This window comes from Trachurus trachurus, assembly GCF_905171665.1.
Source record: "Trachurus trachurus genome assembly, chromosome: 1".
NCBI lineage: Eukaryota > Metazoa > Chordata > Actinopteri > Carangiformes > Carangidae > Trachurus > Trachurus trachurus.
This window is the reverse complement of record NC_139891.1, coordinates 37,077,314-37,094,406: the sequence shown is the minus strand read 5'-3', so window position 1 is coordinate 37,094,406 and position 17,093 is coordinate 37,077,314. Positions and strand designations below refer to the sequence as shown.

At 40.2% G+C, this 17,093-nt stretch overlaps 1 long non-coding RNA gene across 1 annotated transcript; it reads left to right on the top strand.

Moving 5' to 3' along the window:
• The first annotated feature begins 3,858 nt into the window (after positions 1 to 3,858).
• On the top strand, positions 3,859 to 6,893 carry LOC310985808. Its single transcript, XR_014595370.1, has 2 exons — positions 3,859 to 3,925; positions 5,551 to 6,893. It is a non-coding gene; the product is annotated as an uncharacterized lncRNA (long non-coding RNA).
• Positions 6,894 to 17,093: the final 10,200 nt, after the last annotated feature.

Below are 17,093 nucleotides of genomic sequence, written 5' to 3'. Positions count from 1 at the left end.
AAAAGCGATATTTCGAAAAAGTACAATTGCTATTTGTGAGTGTTTCCATTGAAAGGTGTTTTGCGAATGAGCCATAATCTAGTCTTGTGATTTCCCATAGTTCTCGCCCCGCAAAACTTCACTTTGAGGAGGATGGACGTAAGCGTTGATTTATTAATTCATGCTAGCAGTGGTGCAAAGACCACTCCATGAGTCAAGTTAAGTTGAAAAACATTATAAAATACATTAAAATACATACAAACACATAAAAGACCAAGACAAAAAAGCATTTCAAGTTAAAGATTGCAGCACAGCAGGCAAGGTAACTAGCCATCAAGCAGATGCAGCTGGCAACACACAAAAATAAAAGAACAAATTATGTTTCCATAGTCTCATTGTGAGGCCTTACAGCCATGTGCAGCGGTGACTCAGCCTGTTTGTTTTGGCCTTCAGTTCAGCCAACTGGTGTTCTGTTTTCTGCATGTCGTTTATCAAAGCATGTCGTTTATCAAAGCATCATTCAAAGCTCTCCATAACCAGGCCCCCCCATATCTCTCTAATTTGCTTCATCCTTATATCCCACCCCGTTCACTCCGTTCCTCATCCGCCGCCCTGCTTTCCACCCCCTCTTTCTCACTTACCACACTTGGTGCTCGGGCTTTTAGCTGTTCTGCACCTAGACTCTGGAATTCACTCCCACTACACATACGCACTCTGGACTCCATCGACACCTTCAAATCCCACCTCAAGACACACCTTTTTAAATTATCCTACTCCCTACAACACTCTGTCCCCTAACCATTTTATCCACCTTATCTATGTTTCTAGCCACACTGTATTTTCTTTGTATGTATTCATCTATGTGCTATTGTATTTATATCTGTTTTTGTTTCTTGTTTTTGTCTCATTTCTTACATGTAAGGTGACCTTGGGTTCTTGAAAGGCGCCAATAAATAAAATTTATTATTATTATTATTATTATTATTATCAAATTCATATCAGAAGTCAAATATTTGTGTATTTCTCCTCTGTACTCAAATGACCCTCACAGGGGCGGAGTGGGGCACCAAAATCTACCGGGAAAATTCTGACCGCACCAGCCCACCATCGGACCATCTTAACACCCGATTGCAACAGAGTAAATAAAGGCTTTTTCACAGAAATTAAGAAAAAAAATCAATTGCCTGGGGAACGAACAAGCCAACTCAAGCCATCATTGTATGCCACCTTGAGTCTCTGCATCAAGCTCCTTTTGTAGTGCCGCCACAAGTGGGCCACATTGGGGTGCATTGATCGGTGGATTGTATTGATCTTCAAATGACTTAGAGCAGTGTTACTCAAACTTTTTTCAGTCAGGGCACCTTTCAAAACTGCATAAAATCTCACGGCACCCCTGTGTAAAATATAATTCAAAATCACACTGCATAGCCTAAATGTAAATGTTCTGTTTATTTAGACGGGACAGTATTACAGTATTTATGCATAGGTGCCTCTGTAGCCTACATACAGTATGCACACACGCACACAATAATCCGCAATGTGAGAGGAAGAGAGAAAGGTCTACATGCGCGCAGCTCAGGCACGCGCTCAAATGAATATCCACCGGCGTCTCCGCTCCGTTCTGAACAATCAGAGAGTTTCCACCGTGTCACTGCAGAGTGTTTTTATACATCAAACGCACCGGAGTGGGAACAGAGCGGACACAGGTCCACTGGAGAGAAGGAGGGGGTGTGACTCACCATCAATGTGAGACGTGTGTCTGGTACTACGCATTTTTTTCATAGCGTCCGGTGTCCGGTGGACACGGCCCCTACTGCTCTGAGCGCCCGTGACCAACGGCCGTGTCCATGGAGGGGTCTCTCTCTCTCTCCCTCTCTCTCTCTCTTTCTCTCTCCCACTCTCTCTCTCTCGGCGCAGAAAAGTGCATTTGACGTCTATGGACGTCATTGGCACTCAAGCATTGGATTTTGATTGACGTCCATAGACGTTAATGGCACTCAATGAGTTAAGAATGGTGCTATTAAGTTTCCAGTACGAGGATTTAATGGAGGAGGGGGAAGACAATAAAGGGATATTTATACTGATAGTTTTATGATCAGATAACGGCAAAGGTAGAATGTTTGTTAAGACATTTTTCAGATCTTTAGAGACCAGCCAGTAATCAATGCGTGACAAGCTACAGATTGACTAGTTGTACCATGTATAGGATTTCTGTGACAGTTACATGTGTCTCTCTCCAAACATCAGTTAAAATAAATCTAAACCTCTTCAAATGAGAACTGAAGGAGTCGGCGTTCCTTGGTGGCCACCTGTCCATTTGATTATTGTAATATTGAAATCTCCACCAAATAGTAAAAATTTTTTTTTTTTTTAAATCCACCCTCTATTTGGAACTTTATCTCTCACCGTGTCTTTTCCCATCTAGGTGGCCTAAAATTCATTTTGCTCTGCAATTATAATATTCAGAAAATCCTGCTTAAACTCTCCAACTTTCATCAGCAGGTAGGCTACTTTTAGCTTGGGCACTGATTACCACCACTAAAAACATGCCAGCTAGCCTGATCCTCCAGTCAGTGCCCCTGACCAAAGGCACTGGCTCATAATCTGGAGTTGGTCCCCGGGCGCTGCACCGCGGCGGCCCACTGCTCCTCAGGGATGGGTTAAATGCAGAGAAACAATTTCACTGTACTAGCTGTATATGTGACTAATAAAGTACCTTTACCTTTACCTTTACAAGCCCAATTTTTCCCCACAGAAATACTGTATTTGGAATAACTGTAGTATTTTGTACAAGAGTAAGTCACTATTTTATGATAAATGGTTCAACAATGGTATTCTTTTAGTGAGTCAATTAGGGGACAATTAGGGGACTTCTGTACAACTACACAATGATTTGGATGATGATGATGATAATAATAATAATAATAATAATAATAATAATAATAATAATAATAATAATAATAATAATAATAGTCCAGTTTTTGATGCAATCCCATCTGGTTCATGTATATTATTTAAGAATGCTGACCACTCTCCAGCCCTGTCATTGTCACCTTCTGATCCATTAGAGACTTCATTAGGTACATTTTGCTTTTCTCTGAAGGTATGAACTTGAAAATAAATAAGAGCCTTGTGTTAATGATGATTTTGTTTCTACTCCTACAGCAACATTTTACTGGAGCAATTTTGTTAGTAATATCAACTGGAAAAAAGTCTGGTCATTACCAAAGAAGTTTCTTCTAATTAATAAGGTAAAAGAAGTTGTCACTTAATACAAAAATTGAAGAATGACACTGATGTAAAATGCTCCTTCTGCGAATCTCTTCCTGAAACATGCTCTCATTTATTTTGGTATTGTAAATTTACTCGTGAACTGTGGAATGAGATGAATACATTTATAGTTGCCTGTATTTTCCCAGACTCTGTCTTATACTATAAAAATGTCTTATTTGGTTGTTGTGATCAGAGTAGTAAAGATGAGAACGCTGTCTTTCTTATTAATCTCATTCTACTGTTAGCTAAGTTTCACATTCACAAATTCACAAACCAAAAAAAACAAATTTCTCTGTGTTTATAAAAGAAATGAACAGTATATAACAATGTTTTTCCCCAGAGCAAAAAAAAACTATCAAAACTCTCTGTATGCTGTACTTATAAAGTGTTTACATAAACACTTTTTAATAAAAAAAAAAAATCTATTTATTATTATTTACTTTATTTTCTCTATATTTTCCTTTTTCTTTTTTTCACCTCTCATGTTTTTTTGTTCACCTTTGAATATAAATGTTTTATTTCTATGTTGTTTTCAAGGCCACTGTGTTCTGTTTAACAGTCAGGTTCAAGGTCCTGCAAAAGGCTTCATTCCAAGATTTTGAGACAGGCAGCTGGTATAAATACAGTAGTCAGTTTGTATCAAATAACAGACATCAGGCAATCACAACAGACGGTGAGTTGGTTTTATTTTTTTTACTCTATTAGTCATTTTGCTGTAACTCATTAGATTTGCTTTAGTTGTAGAAGCTAAAATGCTACCTACAATGCTTCCACGTTTAAAGGAATTGTTGTTTATGTTAACAGTTAAAATAAACTTACTGGAATATTAAATATGTCAAAACACTGTGCTTGTCGGTTCATATTTCTATAAACAGACCTTCGGCCCAAATGCTGAAACTCTGAAGCTGACTTTTGAAAAATTTCAAACATCTAATTCCAGGGGTATAAATTCAGTATTGTAGGGTTGTGAAGTTCGTTCACGAAGTGGTGACAAACGAGGAAGTTGATCTGGAAATACTCTCCATGATCACATCTAGTGTTTGTCTCCAATCTTAGATTCAGTCACTGGCTTTGCAACAGCTTCAGACATGACAGATGAGCTCTGTATAAAGAACATTTGGTAACACTTTACTTGAAGGTATCGTCATAAGAGTGACATGACACAGTCATGAACGTGTCATAAACATTATGTCAATGTCATAACATTGTCATTAAGTGTCATTCGGTTAACCCTAACCCTAACCCTAACCCTACAAAAACCAAATGACACTTAATGACAACGTTATGACATTGGCATAATGTTTATGACACGTTCATGACTGTGTCATGTCACTCTTATGACGATACCTTCAAGTAAAGTGTTACCGGACATTTACCATTTAGAACTATGATCAATTGCACTCGTTTTTAGTTTGTTCATTTAAAAAATCCAGCGGCACACCACTAACCAAAAATGTTACAAAATGACACAGTGCAGCCTAATACAGTAAATATAATACAAATTCTTACAGTGTAGTTAGTTTGTTCTGACTCAGTAATGGACATTGCTAAGGCAAGGCCATTGTGCAGGCTTCTGCCACTACACCCATTGACATAAAAGAGTCCTATTTTATTAGCCAACTCTGCCAGAGTCACTATTACAGACACAGATGCTCAACTGTTAACCGATAACAAGAACTTGTATTCTGATTTGACTCCGATTCTTCTTCTTTTTTTTTAAGCTATGTCAATCAACTCATGGGAGCTTGTCAACACGTACACACTTCCACTCGTCAGTCACATTTCACAGCAAACATGATGATTTACACTTATGCTGTGCACTCCCTGTGATAGAAAGTCAGAACAAACTTTGAGTACAACTTGCAACGCGTGCTTCACCCTGTAAGGACGGTGCCCCTAAAATAAAAAAGGAGGGGCTCTCCAGCCGACTCCCCCATCACTCACCTGCAGCTGCACAGACGAGCTAGAGGAGCGCTCTGCTGTTCTGGCGCAGCACAGCGGGAGCAGCGCACGTGTGTTTTATAAAAAATGTTAAAAAGCAAACAAAAAGAGACTGGCCGGTCGGCACAAGCCTATAGTCACAGACACTCGATGGAGTGTTGAATCTCATCCATTAACGGTTATAATCACTTACGACCGTCGGTTATAAGTCTGAAAAAAAAAAGTCAAAATATGCATTGCTAGTTTGGATCGTTAAATTTGGTAATTTTCCACGGCACACTTGAAAATCACTGGTCTAGATGATGTAAAATGTGTAATGAGTTTCTGTCTTCTTCCTTTCCCTCCTCCTCTCTCCAGTACCCAGCTGACATGGCGGATCAAAGGAAACTCCTCACACTCTTGCTCACCTTCATCCTCTGCTTCTCCCTTTGGCCGATCTCTGTAGACACATCGGAGCTACCATGCTGTCCTATACAGCATCTCACCTCCACATATGGAGTCCAGTGTGATGACTACTGTGGACTGCAAGGGGGCAGCAGCTACTACTGGTGTAATACCCATCAAGGGTGGGATTATTGCTCACCAAGCGAAAATGTTGACTACCAAGGCAACCCCTGTACCAAAATACACCCCTGTGACCTCAATGGACAAGACTACAGCTGGTGCCGCCTAGAGAAAGGGGAGTGGGGCTACTGTGGACGGAGGGTACTGGTGAACTCAACTCATAAGACCAGGTATCAGCATGTCTGCACTAGTCTCTGTTCTATCGATAGCAGTAACAGGCACTCGTGTTATACTGAGAACGGCCAGGATTACTGCTCACCATCATTCGATGTCACCTACAAAAATGTGCCTTGTCGCTCAGATCACAAGTGTGAAACTCATGGCTATGATTATACCTGGTGCTACACTGACGACAATGACAACTGGGATTACTGCGGAGTCAAAGATTGGCTACCCTGCATACAGGGAAATGTTTGTGACTGAAACAGATGCTGCAGACAACATCGTAAGGCCCAACAACAATATACGTGACGAAGCAGTAGACTTGATCAACCAATGGGAAAACTATTTAACTCTATAACTATCTGCTGCAAGATCACCCCATGTCCACTGTGCATCAGCAAATCACAATCTTCTTGACATACAGAGTATCATTAACGTGAATAATCAGTGGTGTTACAACCTACAAATCCAGCTGAACAAGAACCGTGGAAGAAGAGAGAGCACCACTATCTCACAGCTCATATGTACGAGGGACATCCCAAGTAAAACCATGCGTTGGGCCTTTAGGCGTAATGGTTACATCACTCAAACTTATGTGACTAATGATTATTTCAGCATGTACATAAAATGACTGTGTAGTTAGTAACAAGCTCCACATTAGTAAACTATTTCTTTGTGAGTTGCTCCATTAATCACTAAATACAAAATGTTTCATTAACTTTTCATTTATCATCATATTTCATTTATATTTCACATTTATAGAGATAACTGTATTCTTTACCATCTCCTAAAAATTGAGTTCTGATTGTAACCCTACCTACCTAGAAACCTACCTAGATACATACTTATCCTTAAATATGATCTTGTTCATCACATAAATTGTGTAATCCAATGTACGGAGTCAATATTAATACATAAAACATGTGTTAATTATGTCTAAGATGCAATAAACAGAACATTTTTGGAAGATAAAATGTGTCATGTGTATTCGTGTGAAAATGTGATTTGATTTGATCTGATTTCATTTAATTCGTGCTAGCAGTGGTGCCATGAGTCAAGTTAAAGCAGAAGTAAGTGGTCTGGTCGTTTTCGCTAATGCTGCGTTCCAGGCAGGCTTTTGAAATCGTAAATTACAGCTTCAAGTCACAACTTACGACTTTGTAGCGTTCCAGGCAACCCACTCGTGTTTTTCCGACCTGTTTTACCGGTGAAAGTCACTATAACGGCCACTCGTAACTTCCGACCGGTGAACTCGTACCAGATCGAACTGGTACGACTTCACGGTCGGAAAAACACGAGTTTCCTTGAACGCACCATAACAGTCCTCGTCCCTACGTCGCCACATTCACGGCGTTCCTTGGCTGCACACACAGCCCTGCATGCCGTTCTCTCTCCTCATTGGATAAAAACTGTAGGATACGATAAATGTTTTCTCCTCGGCTCAGAGCAGAGCAGAGTGACTGACAGACCCGTGTTTCAGACCAAACACTCTATAGAAGTGATTGCTGTCGGAAGATATAACTATTTAAGACTTATATTAACACAAATATATCACTTACTTCTGCTTTAAATTGAAAAAAAAAAAAACATTATAAAATACATTAAATTTCACTAAAGCGTTTAAAAGCTTTACAAAACACAAACAAAGACATAAAAGACCAAGACCAAAAAGCATTTCAAGTTTAAGATTGCGAAAAAGCAAAAATCTTCGCACATCCACTTCTCAGGCAGGTGCGTCGGAGGGCGACAATCAAGTCCAAATTAGAAAAAGAAGAGTTCCCGCACACTAGGCCAACTTGCAGAATTTTATTATGCAACGTTTCGGTACTAGACCTTTCTCAAGCAAATGTTTGCGCCACCACAGGAAGCCATCTTAAATAGGAGTGGCTGTGTGACACAAACCAATTACTTTCCCACACGTCTGGATGTGGGGAATTCAAATATTCAATATCAACATATAAACAATAGAAACAGCATCAATGTAGTACAAAGGTAAAGAACAATGAATATACAATATAATAAATATTAGACTGCCGTGACTGGATACATTAGGTCCTAATGGAAGGTAATAGCAAATGATCACAGTCAGAAACAATAAATACGACAGATACAATAATAAAATAGAAGACAGAGGGACTTGCAATAAAAAGTGTGCAAGGATACAATAGAAATCTGAAAAAGTCTAAACAAATCATGCAGGGTCTACCTACATATGTAAATGAGCACAAGACCAGAGGTCATATAGGTTCATAAGTCTGGTGATGTGGACATAAACATACGTGGCTGCATCTTCTATAGCTGGACAAAACCCCACCAATAGACATAACAAATGTTAACAATAGCAATGTTAACATGAAAAATGTGAAGTCTAAGGGATCACAAAAAACAGGTGAACAACATTTCATCACTAAGGGATCATAGGAAACAGGTAAATAACAGTTCATCATTAAGTCCCTTAGGTGCCAGTGTTTGGAGGGTGTCGATCCAGAACGCTTCTCTCTGCTTTAATAATTTGTCATGGTCACCTCCCCTGGGTGGTAAGGTGACCTGCTCAATGCCACAGAACCGTAAGGAGGAGATGTCATGATGAGAATTATTGAAGTGTATGGCTATGGGATAGTTCGGGTCATTCCTGCGGATACTGCTTTTATGTTCACTGATTCTTTGTTTGAGTTTTCTTGTGGTTTTCCCAACATAAGCCAGACCACACGGACAACGTATCATATATATCACGTGGGTGGACGCACACGTGATAACACTATTGATTGAAAATTTTTTGCCCGTGTGGGGATGGGAAAACTGATTGGTCTTATAAGTGTTGTTACACTGTGCGCAGTTACCGCAGCGATAATTGCCATTAGGAAGCGGTTGGAGGAGTGTCTGGGTAAGTCGACTGGATCGAACATTTTTATCAAAATTGGCACGAACTAAATGATCCCTTAAATTTCTCCCTTTTTTATTTACAAACAGAGGAGGATCTTTAAAAGTGGATGCCAATTCCGGGTCGAACTTGAGGATATGCCAATGTTTCTTAAAACAGGCTTTGATGGCAGTGGAATGTCTAGAATGTTGCGTGATACATGTAACAGAAAACTTTTTTTGTTTTTTTACACTCTTTTTGAGTAAATCAGAGCGTGCCTTTTTGAGAGCCAGCTCATATGCTTCATTAATCCACAAAGGTGGATATCCACGCTGTGTAAATCTTTTTTTCATCTCCACTGATTTTTCTTTAAAATCCTCCGTGGAGTGGCAGATCCTCCTCAAACGAAAAAACTGGCTGATAGGGAGACCTTTTTTCAAAGAAGTGGGGTGAAAGCTTGTAGCCAGCAGAAGAGTGTTTTTGTCAGTATCCTTTCGATAAAGAGTTGTGTTGATAGATCCATTATTTTTTATGACCCACATATCTAGAAAGCTCACCTTTTCGTCACTATAATTAGATGTAAATTGCAGATTACTGTCAAAACTGTTCAATAAAGTGACGAATTCTGCCAGATCATCTGAGCTTCCATGGTAAATACAGAAAATGTCGTCAATGTATCTGTACCACTTTACAATCTTAGAGATGTATGTATTTATCACGGGGTTGAAAACAAAGTTCTTTTCAAAGAAACCCACGAATAAATTTGCATAATTAGGTGCACAAATTGTGCCCATACTGGTACCTGAAACTTGCAAATAAAAATCATTTTCAAAACTGAAATAGTTGTATTTCATCACAGATGTAGCTAAATCGAGGATGAAAGTGTTAGGAGGGTTAAGTGTACTATCTCGATCTTGTAGATAGAAACTTAGTGCCTCCAGGCCACCTTCATGAGGTATATTGGTGTAAAGGCTCGTGATGTCAAGAGTTAACAGAAGGACATTATCTGGCAAATCATTAATGCATGACATTTTATTAATGAAATCCGTTGAGTCCTTGATGTAAGCTGGCAGGGTCAGAACAAAAGGCTTAATAAAGGAATCAACATAGTTAGACAAAGGAGACAATAGGGAATCTGTCTGCGCCACAATCGGGCGGCCAGGAGGGTCCGTGAGTGACTTGTGTACTTTAGGCAATGTGTATATAACGGGCCGTATAGGATGCTTGCAAAAAAGAAAACCAAATTCAGATTCAGAAATCCAACCTCTCTTTTTGGCGTCTTCCAGGTAAGAGAGTATTTCCTGTTGAAAGGAAGTAGTGGGGTCATAATTGACCTTCTTATAGAATCTTGTATTCGACAATTGAGAGAGGATTTCATTTTTATATTTATCAGCATCTTGTACACATATCCCACCCCCCTTGTCACACGGTTTAATGATAATGTCTCTGTCCATCATCAGCTCATCCAGAGCAGACTTTTCTTTTTTTGTTAGATTGGGTGTGTTGCTGTGTGGTCTGGATATCTGCTCCATGATGTCATGCTCCACCACTCTACAAAAAGTATTTATAGATGCGTTGTTGGTGTATGGGCAAAAAGTACTTTTGGCTTTAAAGACGGGAGCTTGAATCGCTGGACCCGTGTTGTTGGAGAAAAAGTGACGTAGTTTGATTCGTCTAAAACACTTAAAGAGGTCCACTTTAAGGCCAAATACATTAAGCCCACTATTGGGTACGAAAGACAACCCCTTGGACAGGAGAGACATCTGATCATGAGTTAATTCCTTTGAGGAAATGTTGATTACCGTGTCTTGGAGCTGCTCCGGGTCCACGGTCGGCGCCCGGTGTCTGGATGAGCGTTTGCCCCTCCTGCATTTCTTTGCCCTCGTCTGCCCGTCTTCTCGCGGCTGGATAAAAAAGAGGGATTGCTTGGTGGGGTTCCAGAGTCGCTGTCCAGGGTGAAGTCACTTTCCAGGGAAGAGTCGTAGTAGCTGGCCTGGTCCCTGCGGTGACGTGGTTGTCGGCGCGCAGACCTGTTCGTGGGCCCAACCCTGGCTCTTGGAGCAGCCGTGCGTCCTGGCGCAGCCGTGCGTCTTTGCGCATGGGTAGGTGAGTGAGACGGAGCCTCCTTGAATTCCCAGTTGTAGATTTCGTTCCTCTGATAGTCTTCAGTGTCACGTTTGTACTTTTTTAGTTTGATGCTGAGTAACTTCTCTTTGTATTGACCTACTGTAGTCTTTATGGAACTCTCAATGGAGGAGAAGTTTATTCCAACTTTTTCTCTGAGATCCTCCTCTTTTTTCAGAATCTCTGCTTTAACTGTGCTTGCTTCAGTAGACACTTGGTTGATGATGAGCAGCATCAGATCAAGGGAGCATTTATTTAAAATCTCTCCCCAGCGTTTGATGAAGTCCTCATCAGATTTCCCTATTGTGGGGGCTTTCTGGATACGCAGGCCCCTGGGAATCTTTTTGTTTCTCCAGTATTCACTTAGAGTGGACCCATGCATGGTAAGGCGTGTCTCTTTTAGATAAAGTCTAACCCGGAGCAGCTCCAAGACACGGTAATCAACATTTCCTCAAAGGAATTAACTCATGATCAGATGTCTCTCCTGTCCAAGGGGTTGTCTTTCGTACCCAATAGTGGGCTTAATGTATTTGGCCTTAAAGTGGACCTCTTTAAGTGTTTTAGACGAATCAAACTACGTCACTTTTTCTCCAACAACACGGGTCCAGCGATTCAAGCTCCCGTCTTTAAAGCCAAAAGTACTTTTTGCCCATACACCAACAACGCATCTATAAATACTTTTTGTAGAGTGGTGGAGCATGACATCATGGAGCAGATATCCAGACCACACAGCAACACACCCAATCTAACAAAAAAAGAAAAGTCTGCTCTGGATGAGCTGATGATGGACAGAGACATTATCATTAAACCGTGTGACAAGGGGGGTGGGATATGTGTACAAGATGCTGATAAATATAAAAATGAAATCCTCTCTCAATTGTCGAATACAAGATTCTATAAGAAGGTCAATTATGACCCCACTACTTCCTTTCAACAGGAAATACTCTCTTACCTGGAAGACGCCAAAAAGAGAGGTTGGATTTCTGAATCTGAATTTGGTTTTCTTTTTTGCAAGCATCCTATACGGCCCGTTATATACACATTGCCTAAAGTACACAAGTCACTCACGGACCCTCCTGGCCGCCCGATTGTGGCGCAGACAGATTCCCTATTGTCTCCTTTGTCTAACTATGTTGATTCCTTTATTAAGCCTTTTGTTCTGACCCTGCCAGCTTACATCAAGGACTCAACGGATTTCATTAATAAAATGTCATGCATTAATGATTTGCCAGATAATGTCCTTCTGTTAACTCTTGACATCACGAGCCTTTACACCAATATACCTCATGAAGGTGGCCTGGAGGCACTAAGTTTCTATCTACAAGATCGAGATAGTACACTTAACCCTCCTAACACTTTCATCCTCGATTTAGCTACATCTGTGATGAAATACAACTATTTCAGTTTTGAAAATGATTTTTATTTGCAAGTTTCAGGTACCAGTATGGGCACAATTTGTGCACCTAATTATGCAAATTTATTCGTGGGTTTCTTTGAAAAGAACTTTGTTTTCAACCCCGTGATAAATACATACATCTCTAAGATTGTAAAGTGGTACAGATACATTGACGACATTTTCTGTATTTACCATGGAAGCTCAGATGATCTGGCAGAATTCGTCACTTTATTGAACAGTTTTGACAGTAATCTGCAATTTACATCTAATTATAGTGACGAAAAGGTGAGCTTTCTAGATATGTGGGTCATAAAAAATAATGGATCTATCAACACAACTCTTTATCGAAAGGATACTGACAAAAACACTCTTCTGCTGGCTACAAGCTTTCACCCCACTTCTTTGAAAAAAGGTCTCCCTATCAGCCAGTTTTTTCGTTTGAGGAGGATCTGCCACTCCACGGAGGATTTTAAAGAAAAATCAGTGGAGATGAAAAAAAGATTTACACAGCGTGGATATCCACCTTTGTGGATTAATGAAGCATATGAGCTGGCTCTCAAAAAGGCACGCTCTGATTTACTCAAAAAGAGTGTAAAAAAACAAAAAAAGTTTTCTGTTACATGTATCACGCAACATTCTAGACATTCCACTGCCATCAAAGCCTGTTTTAAGAAACATTGGCATATCCTCAAGTTCGACCCGGAATTGGCATCCACTTTTAAAGATCCTCCTCTGTTTGTAAATAAAAAAGGGAGAAATTTAAGGGATCATTTAGTTCGTGCCAATTTTGATAAAAATGTTCGATCCAGTCGACTTACCCAGACACTCCTCCAACCGCTTCCTAATGGCAATTATCGCTGCGGTAACTGCGCACAGTGTAACAACACTTATAAGACCAATCAGTTTTCCCATCCCCACACGGGCAAAAAATTTTCAATCAATAGTGTTATCACGTGTGCGTCCACCCACGTGATATATATGATACGTTGTCCGTGTGGTCTGGCTTATGTTGGGAAAACCACAAGAAAACTCAAACAAAGAATCAGTGAACATAAAAGCAGTATCCGCAGGAATGACCCGAACTATCCCATAGCCATACACTTCAATAATTCTCATCATGACATCTCCTCCTTACGGTTCTGTGGCATTGAGCAGGTCACCTTACCACCCAGGGGAGGTGACCATGACAAATTATTAAAGCAGAGAGAAGCGTTCTGGATCGACACCCTCCAAACACTGGCACCTAAGGGACTTAATGATGAACTGTTATTTACCTGTTTCCTATGATCCCTTAGTGATGAAATGTTGTTCACCTGTTTTTTGTGATCCCTTAGACTTCACATTTTTCATGTTAACATTGCTATTGTTAACATTTGTTATGTCTATTGGTGGGGTTTTGTCCAGCTATAGAAGATGCAGCCACGTATGTTTATGTCCACATCACCAGACTTATGAACCTATATGACCTCTGGTCTTGTGCTCATTTACATATGTAGGTAGACCCTGCATGATTTGTTTAGACTTTTTCAGATTTCTATTGTATCCTTGCACACTTTTTATTGCAAGTCCCTCTGTCTTCTATTTTATTATTGTATCTGTCGTATTTATTGTTTCTGACTGTGATCATTTGCTATTACCTTCCATTAGGACCTAATGTATCCAGTCACGGCAGTCTAATATTTATTATATTGTATATTCATTGTTCTTTACCTTTGTACTACATTGATGCTGTTTCTATTGTTTATATGTTGATATTGAATATTTGAATTCCCCACATCCAGACGTGTGGGAAAGTGATTGGTTTGTGTCACACAGCCACTCCTATTTAAGATGGCTTCCTGTGGTGGCGCAAACATTTGCTTGAGAAAGGTCTAGTACCGAAACGTTGCATAATAAAATTCTGCAAGTTGGCCTAGTGTGCGGGAACTCTTCTTTTTCTAAGTTTAAGATTGCAGCACAGCAGGCAAGGTAACTAGCCATCAAGCAGATGCAGCTGGCAACACACAAAAATGAAAGAAGAAATTATGTTTTCATAGTCTCATTGTGAGGCCTTACAGCTGTGTGCAGCGGTGACTCAGCCTGTTTGTTTTGGCCTTCAGTTCAGCCAACCTATGGTGTCCTATGAGTGTCCTGAAGTGCAGCTACCACATGGTGGTGGTAACAGGTCATGAAGAGGATGTTGTATTCTATGTATGTCCTTTATCAAATTCACAGCAGAAGTCAAATATTTGTGTATTTCTCCTCTGTACTCAAATGACCCTCAGAAACTGTGTCATCAGCTCTCTGCAGCCAAAAGTCTGCATTTGTGTATGTTGTATTTGTTTACAGAACCACAATAAGTAGTTGTTATAATTAAGTTGCAATATCCAATGTCTGTCAATAATAAAATGCGCTCTGCAACCTGCCTCTGCCCTCCTATAATTTCTTTTTAAAATAATAGTGTAGGTAAACCAAAACCCAAACAATCAAAGGTTTAGGTAAGTTCAATCCTACTCAATTCTATTGAGAGTTTAACTGTGTTTTTCCTCACTTGTTGTGGAAATTTCCTTTAACTTGTGAGAGAGAAAATCACAAGTCCAGCAAAGAACGGATTCACTTTAAGAACTTTATTTTTATCTTGCAAGAGGTGGACTGTGACACACACAAAAGTCTGTATGAGAGTTTGGTTACATCAGGTTACATAGGCACAAAATCGAGAAGGAGCCACGTGCTCCTCCATTGTCCAATAACATTCTTGCATTCTTGCAGAATAAGTTTGCAACAGACCAATCATGGTACAAGTTTGCACTTAGTGCTTATGACATTTCATTGGGCTATTATAAGATCAACTCATATGTAAAGGCAGGAAGCTAGTGGTTGTCTGTAACCGAAGGTTTGTTGTGTTTTTTTCCACACCTCAGCATGTTGACATCTCACTGTGGTCTTGGATATGGAGACAACTGCCTGCTTAAGCTTAAGTGAGTCATCACAAAATAACAGGAACCAAGATGGACACCTGCATATTGCCCTATGCACAGGAGAAAAGTGCAACTTGCAATTTCTTTAAAGTTCACCTAAAATTCATTTGCATACATCTTCAAAGTTCAATCAAGGGTCATAAAAATAAAATTTTCCATTACACACCCTGACAACAGACTGGTTCATATGGTCTGTAATGACACCAAAGTTGTAATTCAGAATAAAACTAATTGAAGCAGTGGCCACTGTGTTTGAATAACATAAAGTTCTGTTTAACAGTCAGGTTCAAGGTCCTGCAAAAGGCTTCATTCCAAGGTTTTGCGACAGGCAGCAGGTATAAATACAGTAGTCAGTTCGTATCAAATAACAGACATCAGGCAATCACAACAGACGGTGAGTTGGTTTTATTTTTTTTACTCTTGACTGAAGAGTAAGAGTTTTACACCTTAAAGTTGGATGGACTTGTGGATACATTGATGCAGCTTGATGACTTGACACAAATAATTATTAGTCATTTTGGTCTAACGGCTACCTACAATGCTCTCAGGGTTTAAAGGAATTGTTGTTTAAGTTAACAGCTAAAATAAACTTACTGGAATACTATTTAACATGTCAAAACACTGTGCTTGTACATCTAGGTTCATATTTCTATAAACAGACCTTCGGCCCAAATGCTGAAACTCTGAAGCTGACTTTAAAAAATGTCAAAAATCTAATTCCAGAGGTATAAATTCAGTATTGTAGGGTTGTGAAGTTAATTTACGAAGTGGTGACAAACGAGGAAGTGGATCTGGAAATACTCTCCATGATCACATCTAGTGTTTGTCTCCAATCTTCGATTCAGTCACTGGCTTTGCAACAGCTTCAGACATGACAGATGAGCTCTGTATAAAGAACATTTACCATTTAGACGTATGATGATCAATACCTATCATGGTTGTGATGTTTAAGCACTTGAGTTTTGACAAGTCTGGATGGTGTATGATTCTAATGGGTTTCTGTCTTCTGTCTCTTTCCTGTCCATCCTCTTCTCTCCAGTACCGAGCTGACATGGCGGATCAAAGGAAACTCCTCACACTGTTGCTCACCTTCATCCTCTGCTTCTCCCTTTTGCCGATCTCTGTATTTTCTCAGTGGCAAGATGAAGAATGCTCTTATGACTGTCAGATAAAGCATTACACCTCCACATATGGAGTCCAGTGTGATGACTACTGTGGACAGCGATGGCAAAGCTACTACTGGTGCAATTCCCGTGAAGGGTGGGATTACTGCTCACCAAGCAACAATGTCGACTACTATGGCAACCCCTGTCAGGCATCATGGCCCTGTAACAAGTATGGACAAAATTACTACTGGTGTTACCTAGAGAAAGGGGGGTGGGACTACTGTGGACAGGTGCAACCCAGGACCAAGACTCATAAGACCAGGTATCAGGATGTCTGCACTGATGCCTGTCGGTACGGTGACACTGAGGAGTACTACTGGTGTTACACTGAGAACAGCTGGGAGTACTGCTCACCTCAACCAGACGTCACATACCAAAATGTGCCTTGTCGCTCAAATCACAGGTGTGAAACTCATGGCAAAAATTATAACTGGTGCTACACTAACTACAATGACGACTGGGATTACTGCGGAGTCACTGATTTGATACCCTGCATGCATTCCACGTCACGCCGACGCAAACGGTCGCCTCCACTTGAAATCTGTTCTTACAGTAGAAACAACAGAGTGATTGTTGTAACTGCAGAAAACGCTGAAAACAACATTGCAAGGGCTGACAACAATGTAAGAGACGAAGCATTAGACTTGATCAACCGCTGGGAAACCAACCTC